This window comes from Peromyscus californicus, unplaced genomic scaffold (assembly GCF_007827085.1).
Source record: "Peromyscus californicus insignis strain IS unplaced genomic scaffold, ASM782708v3 Scaffold_9__1_contigs__length_137607984, whole genome shotgun sequence".
NCBI lineage: Eukaryota > Metazoa > Chordata > Mammalia > Rodentia > Cricetidae > Peromyscus > Peromyscus californicus.
Genome location: NW_026294617.1, coordinates 130,471,989 through 130,487,175, shown reverse-complemented (window position 1 = coordinate 130,487,175; position 15,187 = coordinate 130,471,989). Strand labels below are relative to the sequence as shown.

At 47.3% G+C, this 15,187-nt stretch overlaps 1 protein-coding gene across 1 annotated transcript in view; it reads left to right on the top strand.

Moving 5' to 3' along the window:
- Positions 1-15,187, top strand: part of St6galnac5 (ST6 N-acetylgalactosaminide alpha-2,6-sialyltransferase 5) — a 173,326-nt gene that overhangs the window by 130,405 nt on the left and 27,734 nt on the right. The gene's annotated exons all lie outside the window — the stretch shown is intronic.

The following is a 15,187-nucleotide window of genomic DNA, read 5'->3' as shown; positions in this document are numbered from 1 at the left end:
CGCCCCCCCACCCTCCGACCCTCTGGCCCCGGTTTCTCTTAGGAGACAATATCTTACAGTGAGGAGGGAACTGGTTGGTCATTTGAACACAAAGCCCACAGGCTTAGCTTTGGTCCGACTATGTGATGTTGGGTAAGTTCCTTCACATCCCAGGGCTGCTCTCTCTTCCATGGTTCCAAACGTGGGTAATTTTAAATGTTATGTACCATCTTTGATACATTTTCTGTCATTTTCATCGAAAACAAAGACTCTGGGACCAGTCATTAGGAGAGGCTCCCAGCACCTCAGCCAGGGAAGGGGCCTGCCTGCTCCCGTCTGTGAGCACTTGAAGCAACCTCCAGCCCTCTCCAGCTCGCTTCCTCTCTCCTCCTACCCTGCTGCCTCCCCAAAGAGTGCAGCATGGGCGTATTATTTGAGGTTGTTTTCTAGAAGGCACAGGCATGTCTGTCTTTGCATGGAGCCGGGATTGATTTGTCTCAAGGGCCTCATTCCAGCCTTGGCATTGGCTTGTAGAGGTGTCATTGAGAGGGGTTCAGCAGGCTAACCTTAATGTCTCCCTAGAGGATGGGAAATATAGCCTCATGTCCAGGTTCCTGGGATTGGTGCCATGTGCAGGGCTTTGTAAAGCCAGAACATAGCACAGTGGTCATCAACCCCAAGGCAGGTCTCACTCTCCATCTTTCCCGTACATAGATAGGCTCAGTTATGGGGAGGATCTATTTGGTTGAGTCATTTTATCCCTAGCATGAAGAATGGTGCCTGGCACACAGCAACTACTAAAAAGTACTTGTTTGAATGAATGAATACACAAATGGGAATGTGTCAGGTGCAGATATAGTGCTAGAAACACGGCTCTGTTACACCACCCCCATAGGTCTGCTCCTAAGTAGGGGGCTCAGGAACAGGCAGAGTGTTGGGGCCATGAGGTACCAGCAGCCTAGATATAGGGTGTGCATCTAGCCCTTCATAAAGGAGCCTGGGAAGGATGGGGGTGACCCAAGTATTAGAGTGATGACCGTCAGTGACATAGAGGCCACAGCTCGCTCGCTATTCACAGGCTGCCCATTCTCAGCTCTAGAAGGTAATTACCTCAAAAGATACGCGGCCTGCGCCCAAATCCCTTACAGCGATGCTCTGTTGTCTTTCCCACTAAAGAGGGATTGAATGTGCCCAGGTTCCTTTATTCTTGACTGTGGGGATCATGACCCCTTCTCAGAGGGCATCTGCCTGGGAACAGGGTGAAGGGTACTTTACCATTTGCTGGAAGCCAGAGATTGATATGGGTGACAATATATTGAGTATATATTGTGTGTCAGGCACTGTGGATAAAATAATGTCTCCAGGGTTCTGTGTATGTGGGGGTGGGGAGCATAAAGCGGGTGGCAAATGCCTGTAATTCCAGAGCTTGGGAGGCAGAGGCAGAAGAGAAGTTCAAGTTCATTTTAACTACATAGTGAGTTAGAGGCTAGCTCTGGGATGCAGGAGGTCTTCTCTCAATAGAAATTTTAAAATGTCTATCACCCAGCAAGAGATGTTGGCCAAAAAGCAGACTCTAGAGTGAAGTTCACTGAACTTAGGAAGAGAGGGCAAGAGGCCAGAGGAGAGGTGTGTGGACTGAGCTGAGAGAGCTGGGGCTGAAGGATAACAAAGACTGGGCCGGGGTGGAGAAAGAGAGGCAGGGCTGGGCATGCCTAACCCCTGAGCTCTGGCTGGAGCGACTGGCTGGGATTGTCACCTTCCTGTGGGGAGGGAAGAAGAGCTGATCTAGGGAGCCTGGAGGTAAGCTCAACTTGCAGAGAACCACTGGTGAGCATCTGTGCTGTCCAAAGAGGAAAGTCCAGAAGGAAGGACTGAAGAGCAGATATAGGCTAGGAGACTGCCGCTATTTTAGAGATGATAATGTCTTCTCGGGGCTGGAAGAGACGACTTGGTCAGGAAAGTACTCTGCCACATCAGCCTTAGCATGGAAACCTGAGCTGGATCCCAGAACACAAGTGATAAAAGCCAGGCATGGTAGCTCACGTTGTGACCCAAACACTGGGGAAGCAAAGACAGGTGACTCCCTGGCTGGCCAGGCTAGCCTACTCAGTGAATTCCAGGGCAGTGAGGTATTTTATCTATAAAGGGGCAGGGGAGGTAGAAGGCATTTGAGGAATGGCACCTGAGGTTTTCCCCTAATCTCCATGTGCATATAAATATGGGGGTGCATGTGTGTGTGCAAGCACATGCACACACACACACACACACACACACACACACACACATACACACACGCACATACACACACACACACGAATGTTTTCCTATGTCTGATGAAACAATGTCCTATACTTCTGATGTCCATCCTAGGCCTTACTTTTGAGATAAACATCACAGCATCCCTGAGTGCAGTTGAAAGTGAGCGGGCCAGCCCATGGGGACCGTGGCTGTCAGATTCTGTATTTAACAGTGCCCTGCGCTGCACCTCCCACACCGCCAACTCCAGAGGACATGCAGTCCTTGAAGTCTCAAATTACTTAACCCCTCTCTGGCTTCCTTTTGAAACCTCAGGCATGTCCAGGAGTAAGCACAGAAATGAAGGGCCCGCCACTGCTCTGCGTGACCTGGCCACAGTGACTAAGTCCTTTGCCTTTGACACCCAAGCAAAGTTCCCAAGTACTGTGGGAACCCTCAGACTAGGGACACACAGCTTCACCCACATGTGATCAAAGCTCTTTCAAGGCATCAGAGTGTTAAAAGGGTCTTAGCATGTCTGGTTAGAATTTAAGTAGGATCAAAAAAAAAAAAAGATTAAAAAAAAGTCATAGTTCTCTGAACAATGGGGAATAGAAAGATGAAACCCACTTTCTGACGCCGCAGAAATCCATATATTCATTCATTCAGCCTACATTTATTGGCCCTGCTCTGTAATTCAACCACTTTGTGGAGCAGTATGGACATGAAGATTAGAAAATAAAATCAAATCACCATCCCTCCAAAGGAGGTGGCACGTGATTGGCTGCCCCTGGGAAAGAAATGATCGTAGTGGGAAGTGCTGGAGGCAGACAAGCAAAATTCCCCCCCTGAAACCACACATGCTCCACCGTTTGACAGACGGGGAAACTAAGAAATAGGAAAACTGAACAATTTCCCCAAACTCAAAAGCTGGTAAGCCATTGAATTTTAACCCAGGCAATCTTTGTGACCCAAAGCTCTGTTGGACAGGTGGCCGTGGCCCAGGGTCTGAAGTGGTAGGTAGGTAGAGGGTATGCCAGACCTAGCAAGCTAGGCAGTGTGCTCTGAATGGAGGCTGGTCTCGGGACAGATGCAAGGACAGGGCCCATTTAGAGCAGTGAGCGGTGGCCCGGCACAGGGAGTTGAAAGTGATCAGTAGGAAGCAAGCTGTGAAGGACTCCTTTTAGAAATGTAGACTTCCCTTGGTGGGGAAGGGGGTAAAGTCCTAGAAGATAACCGAGTGTGAGAGCTGTGGTCAGAACCATCCTTAGGAAAGAAGTGAGGACCCGTCCTCTAGCCTTGTGCTACAGTGTCAACAGATCAAGTTCCCTGTTTCCCTGATAGAAGAATCGTGCTTCAACTACAAGCTGTGCCAAACAGATTGCCCAAAAGGTGCAACAGCTCAAGATGAGTTTCTCTGTCACAGAGTCAAAAGGAAGTAAGACTTTTTAGAGACTAAGGTAGTGGGCCTCCATCTTTTCCCTCTCTCTCTCAACATCCATGTTTCCAGTTCACGAGGCCAAGCAGATGAGGGCATTGGAGGGCAAAGAGTTATGGGAGTGTCTTCTTCCTAAGTGTCCAAGGGATGTCTGCTCAGGTCCATCAGCCGGCCCTTGGCTCACCCTAAAGACACAGTAACTGGAGATATGGTATGGGGCCAAAAGGCCACATCCACCCAACACTTTGTGGATGGAAGCTCAGGTTTGGAGGAAGTTAGTCTTGCTGTCATACCTGAGGGCGGTAATGGTCATTTTCCCTCCAGCGATAACTTCTCAGTCTAACACTGAGTGGCTGGGAAATAAATTTTACAAGTAAATGAAGCTTAAAATACCATAAGCATGGTCCCTCTTAGCACCAAATCCTATTTGTCTAGATTATTTTTGAGGGTTCCAAATTGATTTTGTACTTTCCTGAGTGGACAAAGCTTGATTCCAGCTCTTTTGATGACTGGAGATGACAGGTACACGTGCCAGTTGTGAGATGCAGTGTGTTGCCTCCACCATGACTTTTGGTGTGGGACACTGTTCCCACTGCACGCCTCCTGACTTCTAGACTGTTCTGCTGAGGTTCTTCTCCCAGCCCCATCTCTCAGAATCTGTGCTGTCACTGTCTTCTCGGATCTTTGAATTTCTACATTTCTCCAGGATTTCTCATTTCTGCTGCCATTGTTGTTCCCTCCCTTGCTCAGGCTTCCTCTCCTTTTCCTCCTTTTTTGACACTTTCTTCTCTTCTTCCTTTCTCCTCTTCCCCTACTTCCTTCTCTCTCTTCCTGCTCTCCTCCTTTTCCTCATCTACATGCTCCTTTGGCCCCCTCTTCCTCTCTTCTTCTGATGTGTTTTAAGAAACAGTCTCACAGTGTATCCCAGGCTGGCCTAGAACCCAAGGTGTCCCTCTCTCCTGAGCCTCTTGAGTTCTGGGATTGCAGGCATACATGATCACACCCAACTCTTCATCTAATTCTGCCAACAATGATGGGCCTAAGGTTTGTCCTCATGCCTGCCTCCCAAGCTGAGGTCCCTCCAGTTCAATGCTGCACATTCACTGTTCTGGCCGTGTGGGTTTGCTCTTAATTCATTGACTGAGTGAGATATTCTCATCTCTTCTTGCCAGGAGTCTGTGTCATTATGTTGTACAATCCTCCCATGTCTGAGCAAGGTATAGCCAGAGGGGTGAAGACAGTAGCGTCCTGGATAACTACCCAAGAGATTCAGTTACATAAACAGGTGGTGCCTAAGAGCTGTGTGTAAGCAAATTAAAGGAGGGAGGCAGAAGCTTTCATTTCATTAACAGAACAAGTTGCTGCCCAGCCTAGAGGATGCACCATGGTTACAGGATGCCCATCAGCTTTTCCCCACTCTTTACTCAGCCATATGTAGAACTCTCGGTTCTCATGGTCATCAGCTCAGTTACCTTCCCAGGCTTGGGATCCTGCTCACTTCTGTCTTAGATTTCTTTCAAAGCTGGCAGGTGCCAATCAAGCCAGCTTTATAGAATCATCCTTGTCCAGCAACACTCCAGATCACCTTAGGCTGAAAAGCAGCCTTTGAATTTTTCTAATGAGCACATGGGGTCTTCATGTGGCCTGTCCTCCAAGGAGTACCTGCATGTGTGTGTGTGAGGGGAGTTGTATCATGGAGTTATATGAAGATGGCAGGGGAACCCATGTAAACTACCAACCACTGTGCCAGCATCCCAGGCAAGAAGCACCCTCCAGAATGTGACCCACCCCTCAAACCACTGTGCACGCTCATGGGAAACAAAGAAAATTATCTATGGCTTACCAAGAACATAAGGGACCAAGAAAGCAATAAATGACTTCAAGTACCTCCTGCTGTGAGCTGTGTACCAAGCACCAAAATTAAAAATGAAAACTTCCAGTCATTCAAGCTTGTGACAAGGACCGTGAAGAAAATTAGCAGGACTATATTAACTCCTTTCTGGTCACCAGCAAAGATACCTTAAGGAAAAAGAGTCTATCTGGGCTCATAGCTCTGGAGGGTTGGATTCAGAGCTTTTTGGCCCCATGTGCTTGGGCAGATCATCACAGCAACAGGAGTCCATGGCAGAGGAGAGTCTTCATGACAGAGGGCAGAACAAAACAATGCCAACCCTCAGCCGGCCTTCGCCCTCCAGTTTGACTCTCTCTGGGACCTTAGTCAGCAGATGGCACCACTCAGAGTCAGAGCGAGTCTTCCCCATTCAGTTAACCTCACTGGAGACACCCTCATAGACACCCTGGTGTGCCCCACTGATCTCTTAGGGGACTCTTTGTCCAGTCAAGTTGACGTTGAAGATCAACCAGTGCATTGTCTCAACACATACAAGAAGTCAACTGAATGTTGACTCCGAGTTCAATAGTCACCTACTTTGGGTGACTTGTTTAGTGTGGAATGTATAGTGCAATACATAGAATCAGAAACTCAAAGTATGGCAAAAGAATGCCCCCCCCAAAAAAGATGTCTACTCCATTAGTCATTAGAAGCATGCAAATCACAAGCATTTCCTCCCACCCATCAGAATGGCTATCGTCAGAGACGTCATGACACATGGGCAATGATGCAGAGAACTGGAGCCCTGTGCTCTGCAGGTGGGAATGGAACAACCTGGCAATCTTTAAGATATTAAACAAGATTATCATAGGACCCAGAAATGTCATTCCTAGGCTCCTCAAGGGACAGGAAGATGTAAGTCCACATAAAGGCTTGTATTTGAGTGTTCACAACACCAGTCATAATAAACAAGAGATAGAACCCAAATAAACTAGTGAATGGAAAAACAACCTGTAGAATTTGTGACCACAGACAGTGATTCCTTTTACAACAAACAGCTTAAAAATAGCGATCTGGAGATTAAAAGTAACCCAGTGGTCACATAGGGTGGACAGGAAATGGGCAGGGGCTGCAAAGGTGCTTTGAGTTTCTTTTCAGAGTGATGGAAATATTGTAAAATTAGATCACAGTGATGCCCACCTAACTTGAATTTAAATCAGTGAATCTGTCACCAGGAGTTATATTTCATATCACTTAAGAGGTGGGGACAGGATCAGAGGTTCAAAGTCATCCTCGGTTACATAGTGAGTTTGAGGCCAGCCTGGGCTACAGGAGACCCCATATAAAAACGGTAATAAAATAAAATGGGCAAATTTTATAGCATACAAATTATATCTTAATAAGACTGAATGTTAAAAGCTCATTAAAATGCAATTAAATTAAAAAGGAATTATGGGTTTTCCCAGGCCTCCCCTTGAAGTTAATTCAGTACTACTTATGGTTATGAAACATACACAAAACTCCAACATTGCACTTTAGAAAATAAAACCAACTTCCCAAGTCAGAGAGTCTCTGGGACTGGTTACCTGTTGAATGGTCACATGTAAACACAGCAAACATACCCATGTGGCGGCGGTCTTTGTGCCATGCCCCACGTAAGTGCCCTACATGCCTATTGCTCAATTATTTGTTCAAAAGCATTTGAGCACCTCTGTGCTGGACATCTTTTGTGGTGCTAGAGAAACTGTGTAAAAGAACAGTGTCTCTCCTTTCACATCCCAGAATATGAGAAAGACAGTAACACATAGGCACACAAACCAAAATCAGGATAGTTTAGAGTGACACACGCGTTTATAAAAATAAACCCTGGGTCATGGCAGGGAGTGACAAGAGGTGGGAAAGGTGGCTGGTGAGATGGGAAAGTGGGAGGATTTCTTGACATGTGTAGTTAGTTCTGAAGGACTTGAAAAGGGGTCACACAGAGAGGGGGAGCTGCCGACACGATGCACATCAGACAGACAGCAACGGGGAAATGGCAGTGGAATGTCTGTATAGAAGACTGCTGGAGGGACAGACGAAGAGCAAGCTGTGGATGCTGGGGCTACGGCAGAGCGTGAAGGGAGTCTGGGGTTTTATTAGCTCAACAGGAAGCCCCTGGAAGGTTCATCAAACACATGACAGAACTTGATTTGCATATTGAAGATGACTCCAGGAACTTCCAGGTGAAGAGTGAGGAAGAGATATCAACTCAGAGCTAAGAGTGCTATTGGCACAAAGGTGAGAGGGGGTGGCTTGATGAGATGGGGAGGGATGAGATGGAGGAAGACAGACCCAATTGTGGACAAGTATCAAGAATGAGCCCGGAGTTAGGGGGTAAGCAGCAAGGGGCAAGTTGCATTGTGGGTTGAGGTGGCAAGCCTCCCCTTTGAGATCGGCTTTCCCATGTTCATGTTATGGATGAAAATGGACCTTGAATAGCTAAGCAACTTGCTCAGTGATATCCATATCTGGGAAGTACAAGAAGCAGGTTTGAGGCCAACAACACTAAAAACCCAATTTTTGGACATGGCTCAGTGCCACCCTCCTTCTGCCACAGAGCTTGACTGTCCTCATCCAGGCAAGGGGTAGGAACAATACAGGTAGCTCTGGGTGGAGAGAGATGCTGCATGAGAGATTGCTGATGCTTGTGGCCCCAGAGAGTAGCGGGTGAGCCTGTCACTGAACAGCAGGAAGGGCATCTTCTTGAGAGAGTAACATTTTCCTGGCGACTCACATTAAATAATCCACGTGGCTTTCACCAAGGCTCCTGGACTGAGATTGACAGCTAATAACAGCCTGGTAATTACAGGAAAACATCAGATTGCAAGGCCAGAGTGTCTCAAAACACCTGAAGCCATTTAATATATCTGTTTGCTCCAGACCAACGGGCTGCACTACACCCCCCCCCAACTCCCCAGAGCAAGGCCAGTGTCATTACTGAGCTAATGGGCATCACATTCCGAGATACCTTTCCCCCTGCCAAATAAATCAGAGTTTTAAGAAGTGAAGCCATGGTGTTGCTGGCTGCAAATGTGTACAAGGACATCTCCGGGTATTTTAGGTGTCGGCTCTAATTTGACTTGGCTTGGCCTGTTCTCTTAAGAAAGACTCCAGAGGCATCAGCCAGGTCACAAGAGAGAATTCTTGCTCCTCCGGCTGTGGCAAAAATCAAACCTTGATTTCTTATGATTTCTTAGCTTGCTTCCTTAAGTAGGAATTGTTCCTGTCACCACAGAGTGAAGGAGTTAGCCTCGATAGAAGTTGTCATGTTCCCCTATCCTCTGGGGGGGGGGGGGCATGCGTTTTATGGGCTGTTTTAGGTTAAGAAAGAGGCGAGGAATGTGATAGAAGGATTAATCTACACATTCCAAAATGATCTGGAGCCCACTGAAGGGTGCATACCCTGTTCTGGGTTCTAGGATGATAAAAAAAATTGCCAAAATTCAGAGGGGACAGCAAAAGTAAAATTAGAGCTCCACATGTATATACATGCATGTTCCCCTGTTTCACATGTATGTACACACACAAGTTCCTCTGTTCCACATGTATGTACACACGCATGTTCCCCTGTTCCACATGCATGTACACACTCATGTTTCCCTGTTCCACATGTATGGACACATGCATGTTCCCCTGGACATCCTGCTGCCCACTTGCCTCCCACAAGCTCCCAGGAGCCTTGCTTACCCCTTGTATGGGGGGGTGGGAAAGGTCTGCAGCTTCGGGCCTCTGAGGACTCATCCTCTGGGAACACCTCATGACTCCTAATGTGGTGTGGATTTTTTCTGGGCATCTTTTACCCAATACCAGCTCTAATGACCTTGGCATCAAGCTCTTACTGGGGACTAATAACTGGCTGGGCTTAATGACCCTTACTGTGTCCTGGGACGTTATCCCAGCCAGCCATTAATTTCAGGCAGTGCCCTGAGCTCTAGCCATAATGCCTCCACCGTCTTTTCCCGGGAAGACAGGTGTCTGCACCAGTTCCCTCCCTGCTGTACATCAGAGCCAAGAGACTTACTGGCGAGTTGCTGGCTGGGCCATCTTATACCTTCTGCCCATGTGTTCTAGAGGACAGAAACAGCAAGAAGCTGGGAATCACTGATGTAGCCATCACCTTCTCTGGTCAGCATTAAATGTTGGAAACAAAATAAGGTCTCACATAGCCCAGGTTGACCTAGACTCACTATGTAGCCGAGGATCTTCGTGCCTCTACAAAGCATTCACAACCATGGTGAGTGCTTTATGTGGTGCTGGAGACTTAACCAGGGCTGTGTGCATGCTGAACAATCACCTCATCTGAGCTACATTTCCAGACCCATTAGATGCTTTTTATAGATCAGGACAGGAGACGGCCAAGATTGGAGTGACCTGATGTGGGTGGCCATATTTTCTACCAGCTACACAGCTGCTGAGCAAATGGACTATAAAGAGAGAGAGTCTGGGAGGCTGAGTACTGTGAGGAAGAAGCCAGACAAGCTGCCTTTCTAGGTAAAAACTCCCTTTGGGGCTCTCCCACCCCCTCGTCTACAGCGTTTTATCTCCCAAGCAGAACCCAAAGTTGGTCTTCTTATGCTCTCCTTAGCGACCTGTCTACCCTACATCTCATCACTCAGGAGCAGCACACAAATACTGTGCCAGGAACCAACCCACCACCTAGGAGTGCTTCACCCAGCTCAGGAAGACACTAGGACTTTATCGGTGCTGAGATGTGGGAGGACACACCTCCCTCGGAGGACTGCAATACATCCTAAGAAACAAGGCCACACAATTTGTGTGATTTCTAGTCATTCTGCTTCCAAGACATCATTAGTCCTTCTGAATGCAGGAACCAGACTCCATTCCCTCTTTGGAAGTGGTCCCACCTTCCGTACACTGTCTTCCCAGCTGCCGCCAGTGTGGTATCATGTGTAGAAGAGCAGACATGCTCTTGCTGGCACCCCTTAGCAATGGGCACCTGAAGCAGAGTTTGGACTTCACTCTTTGCACCATTAGCACATGAACGCAGCTTGAAGAGTGGGTGTTAGTGCCAGCAGAGCGCTGGCAGAGCAGAGCTTGAGTGGGTGGGCATGGAAGAGACAGGACGGCTATCTGGGTTTGGTCAACTCCTGGTGGGTTCTGGTTGTGTCCGGTGATCACAGAGGATATGTATGGCAGATACAGAAGCCTTCTCCTTCCCTGAAAGGATCTTCTGTAGGGAAAGATGAGAAAAAATAAAAGGTCCTTGGAATACCCCTGGCATGATCAGTGTTTCACCTGTCAGTTAGCCTCAGCTGTGAGAAGTTAAAATAATGACAGGGGAAATGAGCTGCTGGGACCCTCTTCAGAGTCCCCAGTCACAATCAATAAAGTAACTGAAAATTCAAAACTAACCTGGAAAGTTCAGCTTACATGGACTTGGGGTCCACTGAAGTAAACTTATGGCATAACCTGATGGAGGGTCGGGGTGGCCATGACATAGCCTGATGGAGGGTCGGGGTGGCCATGACATAACCTGACGGAGGGTTGGGGGTGGCCCCTCCCAACAAGTTGTCAGGGAGACCCTTGAAGCCCCTGAAGCAACATGGCCAAGTGACACTGAGGTTGGTTGACCCCTAGAACCAGATGGTGAGACCCTATTACTGAAAACACCACATACTTTCATCACAGGATCTAGAAAAGTCAGTCTGGAACTGGGCCGGAAGCATCTGCTCTGCTGTCTAGCCCTCTTAGGCCCAGGAGGTTCAGGCTACCAGGGAGAACAGTCCATAGTCTCACTTAGCTGTAGTCCCAAAGGCTATGCAGTAGTGGCAGGACTGTTATGGGGGACAGCCAACTGCTTTCTGATTGGATCCACAGCACAGAGTCCGAGGAAGGGGTGAAGCGTTGTGCATCCCTGTGTACCATCCATGATATGGGGCTGTTATACTCCTGAGCTAACAGCAGCTCTGACAAGATGGACAGTCATCACCCAGTCACGGAGGGGGGGGAAGCTCATGAGGCCCCTGTTCTCTTGAGGAGCTATGAGAGTAGTTAATTATTGATGGAGGAAGAAAAGACATTTTCTCAGTGGTGTAGCTACCTGGTAAAGTGCCCAGGCTGCTCCTGTAAGCATCTCTCTCTCTCTCTCTCTCTCTCTCTCTCTCTCTCTCTCTCTCTCTCTCTCTCTCTCTCTCTCACACACACACACACACACACACACACACACACACACACACACACACAGGAAGGTTAGGAAGAGTAAAGAATCAGTGGAAAGGGAACAAAAGAAGCTAATTTAGGATTGATATTATTAAAAATACATTATATACAAGTATGAAAATTTCATAATGAAAACTACTATCATGTATGATTAATATATGCTAATAAAAACATAAAAAGTAAAAAAAAAAAAAAATAAGTAACCTAATGAAGAAAACGTTCTGAGTTACAAGGTACCTCAGGGCATGTGAAGTAGCCATCAAAGGTCTTCAGATGAATGTCAGGATGAATAAACGGGTGAAGAATCAGCATCTGTGGGCTACAACTATCTAGCTCCTCCCTTTTGTTTTTTTTTTAAATGTAGGAGGTTAGTGAACTTGTTCTGAAGTCAGCCATAGACTCTGTCTCCTGACACACTCCCCCCCCCCCCATAGCCCACTATCGGCAGAAGCTCCTCACTGCCACAGGACATTTCACCTCCCTGTGAGTGGTGAAACTGTGACTCAGGATTCCAGTTTTCCAGGACCAAAGGGTGTCCCAGGATGCAGGATTTTCAACTCTAACACCCAGACAACCTGATGCTGGGTCTTCACTGAAGAAAGTGTTACGGTGGTCCATTCCGTGAGTCTTGTTCTCCAGTGTCAGCCCTCCATTAGCCCTTAGAAATCAAGTTTCTTTGGCCTCTGCTTGCCCACACTTGCTGGGTGGGGGGCAGTGGTCCTAGTCATCAACGTCAAAGAACACTCTCCACGTCGGTGACTTCCTCTTTCTGTTTTTCCTGCACTGCTCCCTTGCCGATTATCTCCCTGCCTCTCTGGCTTTTCTTTCAAGCGCAACTGTCCCTTATCTTGGGTCCCAGAGGTCCTTGTGCCAGCTTAGTTCAACATTTACTGTGGATCCTTTCTGAGAGCATCCTCTCCCTGGACTGCAAGCTTCTTGAGGGAATATCATCTTGCTTTATCTATAGCACCAAGTTCAGTGTCTGATACACAAAAGGACTCTGTATTACCGCTGAGTTGTAGGAGCCTCGAGATGCCTGTTTGGACACTTAGTCTTCTGCTGCTGGTGGTTTCAGAAGCCTGTGGGAACCTTGGGGGTGGGATCTAGCTGAAGAGATAGAGCTCTGGAGGTTTATAGCCCTGTCCTACTTCATGTTCCCTCTCTGCTTCCTGATTGGCCCAGATGAGAGAAAGCAAGCTCCTGCCTCACTCTACTGCCACATCTCAGTGACAAATAATATAACTAATGGCATTGAATGTTCAGCTTTGAATAGCTTACATACAGAACATGACAGTAAAATGTGGAGCATTCTCCCCAGAATTTACACAGAGGATTCAGTGGTCTCCTTCCTCTAGATTCCCAAAACTTGGTGAGGTGAACAGGAATGATGCTCTTCCTCAGGAAGTTCAGGTCTTGACCATAGGTTACCTTGGTGCACTCAAGGTCCTGAGTGAGTTCTACTCCGAATGATCCTCACAGGAATTGGGGTACTGGCTGGAAAACTTGTTATTTTATTGCATCTGCCCACATCAGAGTCCTAAGAGTTGGAACATTCACAACTAAGAAGTATCTTCCTGGGCTTGGGTGGCGGCAGTGAACGCAGCTGATAGTCCCAGCACTCCAGTTACTCTACGGCCCTCTGCTAGCCTAGTGGTGAACCCCATCAGCCCTGGAGCCAGATACCCTGCCTTCCGAACCCACCTCTCCCTTTCTTAACTGCATGATCTTGAGCAAATTACTTTTTCTAATCCTTCAAATTTCTAATTTGTAAAGTAGTAGCAATAATACCTTCCAGTAATATTTGAAAGACAAATATGATTACATAATAAGCTTAGAAAAGTTCCTGCCCCGTGCAGAGCACTCAAATAAATATTAGCTACTCGACCACTCTTTTTTATACTCCCCGCCTTGCAGTGTCCTAATTAATCCCCATCAATCAGATTCCAGCCCAGAACTCCTCCATAAATACCATCATACCTTGATGTATTCCTTCAGCCACAGTCCCTTACCCAAGTTCAAGCCTGTGAAGCGGGAGCTCTGTTTCCCTCTTTTTTGCATCTGTCTGCCTAACTCCATGCTCTAGTTTCCTTCATTTTGCTATGTTAAAACACATACAGATATATAAATACAAGTAAAATTATATGGACTAAGTTGTATTTATTTAGGAACACACACACACACACACACACACACACACACACACACACACTCAATGAAAAGGAGGCCATGAATTTGAAAGAAGGCAGGAAGGAATATATGGGAAGACTGAAGGAAGGAAAGAGACGGGAAAGTAAGTCATCTCAATCCACAACAGCTTAAAACCAACTTGCAAGGGTTTACTTGACTTACAGGCCACACTCCATCATCGAGAGAAGCCAGGGCAGGATCTAAAGGCCAAAACACAAAGACAGGAACCAAAACAAAGACCACAGGAGAATGATGATTACTGACTTCTGCTCAGTCAGCTTCCTTAGACGACCCAGCACCACCTGCTCAGGAGTGGCACCATCCACGGTGGGGTGGCTCCCACTAATGAACAAGCAAGAAAATGCCCCGCAGGCATGCCCTACAGCCAATCTGATGGAGGAATTCCCTCAGTTGAGTTCCTTCTTCCCAGATGGGTCAAGTTGACAAGGACAGCCATCACACCCACTTACTGTCACCTAAGAGCAACCAAAGAATTGCATGCCTGGTGATAAGTTACAGTGGTTAAGTCTCTGATTTCCCAAGCCCATGTGTCAGTCATTAGCTCAAAGTGCTCAGTCCTGATTTCTTGAGTACTTACAACATGCTCCATATTAAATGATAATTGTTTTGGAGACACAGTATCAATGTGTAGCCCTAGCTCAGCTGGAACTGGCTATGTAGACTTGCTGGCCTCAAAATTGCAGAGATTCACCTGCCTCTACCTCCACAGTGCTGGGATTACAGGTGTGCACCACCACGTAAGTGACAGACTCGAGAACACCTGTCCTTCATTGACTAACTCTTGTGATGAGTCCCATGCTTCAGCTGGGCTTTGCAACAACTGTTTTCACAGGTCAGATAGTACTGATTTTTATGACTTAATCAAAACTACCATTAACTTAGGATTTTCCCCTTCTACCAAGGCAGAAAGGGCCATTTTCCTCCGCTAGAGTTGAAGGAACAGAGGCTTCTGGAGATCAGCGACTTTGCAACTTCCCATAATATGCAGATGTTGCAAACGAAGCTGGACCCACCTTGCCATGAGAGAAGGGCTTGGGGAGTACTAAGTAAGACTATGACATGGCTCAGGAAACTCTCACAGTAAACACAGGCTTAAGACCAGGGAGCCAGCTGCCCAGTTCACAGTTGGCAGAGACGGGCGGAGCTCTGGGAGAAATCAGTGAGGCAACTTTCCTTCCCTTTTGACTGGGCTAGGCATCAGGCTCAGTCAGAGTGACTTTTGAGAATGCATGGAGGCCTGGGTTCTCTAGCACTGCATAATTGTGTGTGTGATGGTG